This window comes from Cherax quadricarinatus, chromosome 4, assembly GCF_038502225.1.
Source record: "Cherax quadricarinatus isolate ZL_2023a chromosome 4, ASM3850222v1, whole genome shotgun sequence".
Classification (NCBI taxonomy): Eukaryota; Metazoa; Arthropoda; class Malacostraca; order Decapoda; family Parastacidae; genus Cherax; species Cherax quadricarinatus.
In genome coordinates this window covers 24316376-24327084 of record NC_091295.1, presented here as the reverse complement: position 1 = coordinate 24327084, position 10709 = coordinate 24316376, and positions in this window count along the sequence as shown.

Here is a 10709-nt window from a genome sequence, read left to right as displayed (position 1 = left end):
ACAGAAATCATAATCGTACAGCAAGTAAAATAATTCTAATTTTTTCACAATCTATATATTTCATTCAGTATCACTGGCTATATATATCATCAAATTCAGACGAAAGGGAAAATATCCCCACCTGTTTAAGAAAAATGTCCTGAGCTCTTAACTAGGAAAGCACCCTGTGGGGAGGAGGACGAAGTTATATTACTACAGGAGGCTCTTCTTGCCTTATTCGGCAAGAAGTCTCGCTGTTTAAGCCAAAATCGCAAGTTTTACTTATTCGGTACGACATTTATATATATATATATATATATATATATATATATATATATTATTGCAATCACGAACGAGTGGAATTGATCAATAACACTACTGCGCTAGCAAAGGATTCGAACCCATGTACTGGTCTGCCTCATGGTAAGCGAGAACCACATGACGCTTTAAACCACAGGACCATCCAACCCTACAAGAATGGCGCAGCCAGCAATGCTAGCTAAACCATACCCCCGGCCGGGATTGAACCCCCGGTCATAGAGTCTCAAAACTCCAGCCCGTCGCGCTAACCACTAGACCAGACGGGCTGGAGTTTTGAGACTCTATGACCGCGGGTTCAATCCCGGCCGGGGGTATGGTTTATTTGCAATCGTGTCATTACGATTTCTTGAGTCATGTTGACGGCAGTGAAGGGACTTGAGCTAGAGTTCGTCACGGCCACGCTAGCTGGAGATTCGTCTGTAAAAACTTGCATTTGTGGTCACAGAGGTGCCTGTGCTAACTTTCCTATGGTGTAGAAATATACCTAGTTGGATGAATCTTATTGTGGCTAGCTGGTCTAGTGGCTAACGCGACGGGCTGGAGTTTTGAGACTCTATGACCGCGGGTTCAATCCCGGCCGGGGGTATGGTTTATTTGCAATCGTGTCATTACGATTTCTTGAGACACAGCTAGCTGTTGGGCCGCCATCCGAGGGCATACGGAGGTGTGGGAGCTTCTAAGCTAATTTCATTCTCATCCCTGTTTGGTGTACTAGCCTCACGAGCAGTATTTATATATTATTGTAACCACGGACGAGTGGTATTGATCAATAACAACACTTCGCTAGCCAAGGATTCGAACCCATGTTGTACTGGCCTGCCTCATGGTAAGCGAGAACCACATGACGCTAGTACACCAATGTGAGGGAAAAGTTCAATAGATAGGAGTAGCGAGGGAGTATATAGTAACAATAGTTTCATTGCCGGCTACTTGTTAAGGTAGGGCAAGTCCAGCTCCCGCTATTCACCCCCTTTTTCCCCCTCCTCGAAAGTGATAGTTTGATTGCCGGCTGCTTGTTAAGGTAGGGTCAGTCTAGCTCCCTCTATCCCTTCCCCTCCCTCTCCCCCCCCGAAAGGTGACGTGTGGGGCTCCGGTCAAACAGTAAATCACTCGACTCACAGCTCCCAACATTACTGTAAGTACACGCCTGATCATATTTTAGTGGACTTATTGGTTGAAAGCTTCACTTTTGACCAATAATTAACTTAGTACTTTCAGTCTTGATCGGTTAAATGTTTTAATAATCACCACATCTTTTAGGTATTGTACTTATCATGGAGAGTGATTTCTTAAGCAGTGAGTAATCTGTCTCTCTTTACAGCTTGGAATGACAGAGAGGGTCACCTGCCAACCAACGAGAAGAATAGAAGGAGACGGACTAACGTCCTGAGACGTCCCATGTTTAATCTACTTACCTGTTATGTAAGCCAACACATGACCTAATCCCTCATCATAGCAGTGGTAACGAACCTGTTTTCCTGTCATCTGAAGTAATTAGTCACGGCTATACTCTGTGAAGAACGAGCCGTTGGTGGTCACCAACACCTGCTACCCCCCCCCACATCAGCAACGGCTATGATTTCAACAACACGCAGTGTCACCAACACCTCACGCTCCATTACCACGATATACCTATATTAGCGTTGAGTTCAAATGTATTTTTTTCATTTCATTTTTCATTTTTCTTTCAAGTAGGATACCCATTCATGTTTTATTGTTTTACATTTTCCGTTTCTAAATAATAAAGTGTTTATCATTGTCTGTTATTTCTTTTTCTATTCATTAATTTTTCTGAGGAGGAACCAGCCTTGGTAATACTGACTGAAGTTGTTACAGGGCTGAGTAAGCCTTCACAACCAAACAGGGATGAGAATGAAATTAGCTTAGAAGCTCCCACACCTCCGTATGCCCTCGGATGGCGGCCCAACAGCTAGCCGTGTGCTGGCTGCGCCATTCTTGTAGGGTTGGGTGGTTCTGTGGTTTAAAGCGTCATGTGGTTCTCGCTTACCATGAGGCAGGCTAGTACAACATGGGTTCGAATCCTGGGCTAGTGCAGTGTTGTTATTGATTATATATATATATATATATATATATATATATATATATATATATATATATATATATATATATATATATATATATATATATATTTTCTTTCAACACACCGACCGTATCCCACCGAGGCGGGGTGGCCCAAAAGGAAAAAAGAAAGTTTCTCCATTTACATTTAGTAATATATACAGGAGAAGAGGTTACTAGCCCCTTGCTCCTGGCATTTTAGTCGCCTCTTACAACACGCATGGCTTACGGAGGAAGAATTCTGTTCCACTTCCCCACAGAGGTAAGAGGAAATAAACAAGAACAAGAACCAGAAAGAAAATAGCAGAAAACCCAGAGGGATGTGTATATATATATGCTTGTACATGTATGTGTAGTGTGACCTAAGTGTAAGTAGAAGTAGCAAGACGTACCTGAAATCTTGTATTTTCATGAGACAAAAAAGGACACCAACAATCCTACCATCATGTAAAACAATTACAGGCTTTCGTTTTACACTCACTTGGCAGGACGGTAGTACCTCCCTGGGCGGTTGCTGTCTACCAGCCTACTACCTAATATATTTATATATATATATATATATATATATATATATATATATATATATATATATATATATATATATATATATATATATATATATATATATATATATATATATATATGCGCATACAATATATATATATATATATATATGCATACAATATATATATATATGCATACAATTTTTAGTTAATTTGGTGAGCTGGTTGGAATTAAGTTAAAAATGGTAGAACAGAGCTGGAGTTTAATGTTAGTTTAGTGTTACACTTCAAGTGTTAACGGTCATGATCTCAGGTGAAGCTGGACGATAACATTAAGTACACTAAGTTAGATGAAATTTTAGGAATATGGGTTAGAGAAACTGACACTTTAACGTAAATATTTGTTTGTAAAATAATATAATTATCGTTGGTGAACAACCCTAAAACAATTTTCAATGGTTCCCGGCCACAGGTTACAAGAGAAGTTGACCCCTTAAAACAGCCTGCATACATAATCATTGTGGTATCTGTGCTATACAAGTGCTAAGATAAGACACCACAATAAAGGACAGTATCAATGTACATGATGTAACAATAACACTAACAATAACACCAATATGCAAGACTGTCACAGCCAAAATGATCTCACCGGACTCGAGAACATCCTAAATCACCCTTCACTCCCACATACATCCTATGAGCCAAATAACATCGTCACGGCATGCAATAATTTTTAGATTTTCTGTTAGCATGTTGGAAAATTTGCACCAATATATCCCAAAAGTATAGGATATCATGCTTCTCGTAACTTACATAGGAGTTGAAGGTTTGAAACCTTTCAGAAGTGCCATTCTTCACGTACTGCATGGAATTCAGTTGTACAACTTCAGTAATATTAATAAACTGGGATTTACACATCCAAATAACAAGATCTGTTGAACAGAACACACTAGTGTTAAGAGTTTGAAGCCAACCATAAGAAGCATTATCCAGTTACAGCACGGAATTACAGATTCCAAGTTTTATTTTTAACTGAGTATAGTGGCAAGGTTGTACCTATAGAACGTAAACATTTAAAATACAAACCTGCGAATATGATGCATCAGCCACTAACAACTGAAGTGTTTTTAAACAAGAGAATATATTTTGATAAAAAAAAACTAAAAAAGGGCATATCAGCTCCTCTACACTTTAATAAAAATAAAAATATTTTTCTAAGACAGGAAACACCAGTAATGAAAGTTTGAATCCGACCAGAAGATCAAGTTGGTGCATAAAAATAGCGGCCAGAGGGCCACCTGCACCTGTCAATTCAATTCAATTCAAAGTTTATTCTCTATAAAGATTACAATGTTGAATTTACAGAATTTGGTTAGTTACATCAAGCTTCCCATAGTTACATTACACCACCGTTGAAAACTTGACGCCCATCAGATGAGATATTTTCAAATTATATACGAAACTTTTTTGGGTAAGAATTAAAACTTAGGACAAACAATGTATAATATACCTTTTTGGAGGTATTTTAACAAATATGTGTGCGGATTTGTACAGATCTGCACAAAGGCTCTTGTTTACAGAGTTCACTTACCACACTGCGTGTATGTGGAGGAGAGCATCAACAGTAGACAAGCAAATCTGGTGCGTGTTCGTCGGTCCATGACACACGACTCTCTGCTTGTCCTGGTGCCTGTGGGATCCGTCCTGGTGCCCGTGGGGTCTGTCCTGGTGCCCGTGGGGTCTGTCCTGGTGCCCGTGGGGTCTGTCCTGGTGCCCGTGGGGGTCTGTCCTGGTGCCCGTGGGGTCTGTCCTGGTACCCGTGGGGTCTGTCCTGGTGCCCGTGGGGTCTGTCCTGGTGCCCGTGGGGTCTGTCCTGGTACCCGTGGAGTCTGTCCTGGTGCCCGTGGGGTCTGTCCTGGTGCCCGTGGGTTCTGTCCTCGTGCCCGTGGGTTCTGTCCTCGTGCCCGTGGGGTCTGTCCTGGTGCCTGTGGGATCCGTCCTGGTGCTTTTGGGGTCTGTCCTGGTGCCCGTGGGGTCTGTCCTGATGCCCGTGGGGTCTGTCCTGGTGCCCGTGGGTTCTGTCCTCGTGCCCGTGGGGTCTGTCCTGGTGCCCGTGGGGTCTGTCCTGGTGCCCGTGGGGTCTGTCCTGGTGCCCGTGGGTTCAGTCCTGGTGCCCGTGGGGTCTGTCCTGGTGCCCGTGGGGTCTGTCCTGGTGCCCGTGGGGTCTGTCCTGGTGCCCGTGGAGTCTGTCCTGGTGCCCGTGGGGCCTGTCCTGGTGCCTGTGGGATCCGTCCTGGTGCCCGAGGGATCCGTCCTGGTGCCCGAGGGATCCGTCCTGGTGCCTGTGTAGACCAATCTAAGCGAGTTGATATATTACGAAACTTTCAGCCTCGTGCTTTTGTAAACTTCGAGTTACTTTTATTTCACCACTACTTTTTTTTTTTATCGTCTGCTTATGTCTAGATCATCTTTTGTCTTCAATTTTGTCGTGTTTAGTTATTTGCCAGTGCACTTTGATTCTTAAAACTTATTGGTGAATAATTTTTTTTCACTTGATATAATGTCAAGAATTGCACTTCTATTATCTTGAGCTCTGCTTCTCTTTGCACTTCCAGATGGTTACGTTTTGCATCCAATACTTTCCAGCGTCTCCAGGGTCCTCTTGGTCCTTCTACTGGATGTGTGAACCTCGCATCAGCTTATTACTGTCTGTGTCACCTCTTTAGAGAAGCAGTGGCTAGCTCTTCAGTGACCGCCGCTGTTCGATATAACCTGCCAATAGTATCTCTAAGACCATGATTAACAGCACATTAAGGATAAAAAAAAGTGACACAAGGGAGTGGAGAGGGAGAAAACGATTGATTCCAAGGAGCAGTTGAAGGTTACGCCTCTATTAAACCACGGAACGGGTGGGGGTTGAACCCATGGCGAGGTGAGCCCTATAACTCCAGGCCAGTGCGTAAGCCACTGGTCCAACTGGCTGGAATATGATTCACAAGGAGGTTAGCAAGGGCCCCATTGCGACCAAAAATGCAAGTTTTTACAGATGAATCTCCCTCCAGCGTGGCTCTGACGAACTCTACCTCAAGTCCCCCTCGAAGCCGTCTTCATGACTCACGAAATCATAACAACACGATTTCGTGAGTCATGAAGCTTCTGTTGGTTTACCGGTACTATATACCCTTGGTTAAGCTACTGGCTTACCAGTGGTACTGTCAGGGCAACGCCTTCCGCCTGAGCAAGAAGAGTAGAAAAATAAGTAGATGAATAACTTGAGGAATAATAAGATAATTTTCCAAGGATTTTAGTTAAAATTAAACAGAAATGAAAATTGACCGTTGTGGTTCTGGTCTGATGTTCTGGCAGGAGTATATAATCCCCAGGATGGTCTTCTGATGTTTGAAGAAATGGTGTAGGTTATCCTGAATGGTGGTGTTCGTCCGATGTTCTGGAACATCCTGTCACCACCAATTTACTAGCGTCTACCCTGGCTGACCAGGCCAGCAGCAGAGCTGACGATAAAGAAGATACACTAGTTACATAAAAGTTAAATAATTATAACATTGAAGAAAGACAAAGGGTAGTATTCTACTTTAATGTCATTACAGGTAAACAGGAAAATCAGAAACAATGAACAGAAATACTCCTGGTAGATCACCTTACCTGGTCAGAAGAGTGGAGGTGGAGTAGAAATTAAAGCAAATCAGACACCAGAAACAGGAGTTTAGCCTCGGCCCGCTAGATGGTAGTGCTAATGGCTCCTGGCTGTCTGAACAACCAAACCCAACTTATTACCGGCTTTTCCCTCACAAGTACGTAATTGTTGCTCAGAGTAAAACTTGGCCCAAGCCAAATTTTACTCTTCATTTAATAAACTAACTACTCACTTTTCTTATTCATTTTCACCAGTCTAGCCTTGTGCTGACCCATCAAAATTTTAAATTATTTTTATTATTACCAGATTTTGTGCATTTAGTAAACTACATTCTTTTTCTTAATGAAACATCAGTTAGCCTTGAAATATTCATTAGTTACTATAATGCTTTCTCAAAATGATATTGCTGAAGGTTTCTAATAGAAGTCTTCATATGTCTCTGTAGTTAAACTGTGCCTAGGACATTGTTCTTGCATTCTAGGAGTGCTATTCACGAGTAAACTTGCCTCTCACCTCTGTGTACACTTTTACATATCTTACGCAGGTTAACCGATGATAATCGTTGTTCGTCCTTCCATTTCTTGAGAAAAGTGTGGTGCAGCAGGTTCTTCCTGTGTGTTTATCTATAAAACACAACTAGAGCTACACTCCCACGTACTGAGAGTATAAGAAAGAGTATAAGAGTATGAGAGAGAGAGAGCGAGAGAGAGAGAGAGAGAGAGAGAGAGAGAGAGAGAGAGAGAGAGAGAGAGAGAGAGAGAGAGAGAGAGAGAGAGAGAGAGAGAGAGAGAGAGAGAGAGAGAGAGAGAAACAGTATAACAATGCGTTTTGTCTAATTTATAGGCCTTGTTAAAACTGACAAGGCATATCGAATATCGTTGAGACGCTATCACTTCTCTTAAGAGCGCAATAAATCGCAAAGTTACGTAACCAGAGCAACATCGATACCTTGTATATTACAAGTGTAAAGGGAAGTGACAGTGACCCATTTACCACCTGAGTCGAGGTTCTTGCAATCAATGTTAACCATGTAGTTACTGCGTTAGGCTGAAGACCAGTTAGTTGCGTGTGGAACATTGAAGGCTGGAGTTCACCTATACACTAACATCAATAATTATAATGCAATCCTTAGAATAAGACTAAATATTAACTCAGTCTATGTACTCAGGTACCAGTGATACCTCTTAGTGCAGGAGCTAAGATGAATATTATCCGGGTTTATTTTACATGGCTTTTACAGATTATTATACATTTATACAATAGCTGCAATAACCACATCATTGTAATAAACTTCAGTTTTTGTTGTGGCCCCGCCAATATTCATAAGAACATAAGAACATAAGAATGTAGGAACACTGCAGAAGGCCGACTGGCCCATGCGAGGCAGGTCCTTATCAAAACGACCTCTACCTAAAGCTACCCAAGAAATAACTCCCGTGGTAATATAAACACAAATGCAGTATAATGTGATCCTTTATTGACTACGTTTCGCCCACACAGTGGGCTTTTTCAAGTCACAAACAGAACTACCTGGGGTGGAAGGAACGCGAGTATTTATAGTCCGGCTGAGGTCAGGTGAAGAATGCTGCATCTGATGATGTACCGAGTGGGGCTATAGAGTCTAAAAACTTGGGTAGCTTGGAAAGGAGATTGGATAAGTTTGTGAGCAGACCTTCTACAGTGTTCTTATGTGGGATAGCGATGAAGAAGTTTCTTGGCAAGTGGTTCAGCTATGTTATAGAAGCCACTATTCTGGTTGAAGTTGTCGGATATAGAAATAAGTGATGATTCCAGGATTCTTCGGTATTGAGTGTTGTCTTCTGTGGCGATAAGTCTTGAGTTTCTGTAGTTTATCAAGTGGTTGTGTGAATTACGGTGTTGTACGCAGGCATTCCTTGTGTCGTCAGACCTGCTTGCGTATTGGTGTTCTGAAATACGTGTTTGGAGGTCCCTTGATGTTTCGCCCACGTATAACTTGTTGCAGTCATTACAGTCATAACTCCTAAACGCTTCAACGTTCAAGCTCTCCAAGACAAGCTCAACCAGGTCGAGCCTTCAATCCAGTTCACACTTGAAGAAGAAGTCGACAACACTCTTCCTTTCCTTGATGTTCTACTCTGCAAAGCTGACCACGAACTTCGTTTTAAAGTCTATCGAAAACCCACCAACCAAAACGATCTTCTCCACTTCTACTCTCACCACGACACCAAAACCAAACGTGGTGTAATTATAGGCTTCTTCCTGCGTGCACTCAGAATCTGCAGCAACGAGTTCCTTGAGGAAGAATGCACTATAATTGAACAAGTATTTTCCAAACTCCACTATCCTCGTCACTTCATCAGAGACTGCAGACGGCGAGCATTAAACATCTTCAACACACCCAGAGAAGACACTGCCGAGAAGAGATACATAGTCCTTCCCACCAACTCCATTGCCAAACATGTTTCTAACATCTTTGCCAAAACATCATTCCAAGTATCTACCTCCACAACCACGACCATCAAGGACATCACCAGTAGTAGGCAGGACAAGCCTCCATCCTCTGCAGGGGTATACATAATCCCTTGTAATGACTGCAACAAGTTATACGTGGGCGAAACATCAAGGGACCTCCAAACACGTATTTCAGAACACCAATACGCAAGCAGGTCTGACGACACAAGGAATGCCTGCGTACAACACCGTAATTCACACAACCACTTGATAAACTACAGAAACTCAAGACTTATCGCCACAGAAGACAACACTCAATACCGAAGAATCCTGGAATCATCACTTATTTCTATATCCGACAACTTCAACCAGAATAGTGGCTTCTATAACATAGCTGAACCACTTGCCAAGAAACTTCTTCATCGCTATCCCACATAAGAACACTGTAGAAGGTCTGCTCACAAACTTATCCAATCTCCTTTCCAAGCTACCCAAGTTTTTAGACTCTATAGCCCCACTCGGTACATCATCAGATGCAGCATTCTTCACCTGACCTCAGCCGGACTATAAATACTCGCGTTCCTTCCACCCCAGGTAGTTCTGTTTGTGACTTGAAAAAGCCCACTGTGTGGGCGAAACGTAGTCAATAAAGGATCACATTATACTGCATTTGTGTTTATATTACCATTGTGTTGGTATTTTATACCATTTATTTCCAAATAACTCCCGTACCCAGTGACACCAATCAAACCCTGCCCCTCCCAACTCATATATTTGTCCAGTCTCTTCTTAAAGCTACCCAAGGTCCTAGCCTCTATCACCCCACTGGGAAGACTGTTCCACGCATCTACAACTCTGTTAGAAAACCAGTACTTACCTATGTCCTTTCTAAATCTAAATTTATCCAACTTAAATCCATTATTTCTGGTTCTTACATGGTTCGACACCCTCAGTACTTTATTAATATCTCCCTTGTTTATGCCCGTCATCCACTTATACACTTCAATGATATCTCCCCTCATTCTACGCCTCTCCAGAGAGTGGAGATTTAAGGCTTCAAGTCTATCTTCATACGGGAGGTTCCTTACACAGTAAATCATTTTAGTCATTCTTCTCTGTATGTTCTCTAATGAGTCTATATCCATCCTGTAGTAAGGGGACCAAAACTGAGCAGCATAATCTAAATGAGGCCTCACTAGTGATGTATAGAGCTGTAAAAAAACTTTTGGGCTAACAATCCTAACAATCCTGACCTTTAACATGTGTGGCAAGATCCTTCGTTACTGTGAAGGTTCTCTGGCGGCCCACCACATAAGGCAGATATTATATGTAACTTGTTCAGAGATGCTCTGTCCCTGTGTCTCCTTCAAGGAAGAATGGGGAGGGATGTACTTTGATGCTACTTTCAATTTCCTCAGATCAAACCGGATTACCCCCCATTCACTGTTCCAAGGAGGTGCAGCTTCACCTTCCTTATCTGATACCAGTATATAAGCGCCAGTCTCTGCTGTGCTTCCACTATCCCACTTCCCCGCTCACCCCACACGAGTCTTACCTATTCCCTCTTGTCTTGTCTTGCCTGTTCTTCAAATTCTTCAAGACTACGGCGCTCGTCACCTGCTCCTAGGCCGAGGGACTGATTATCTTGTATTTTGTATATGCTTCCATATACTTTATGTCCATGTACTGTATTGATAAAGCCAGATGTTGCACATGTGTCTAATTCTTCCGTTTCTGTT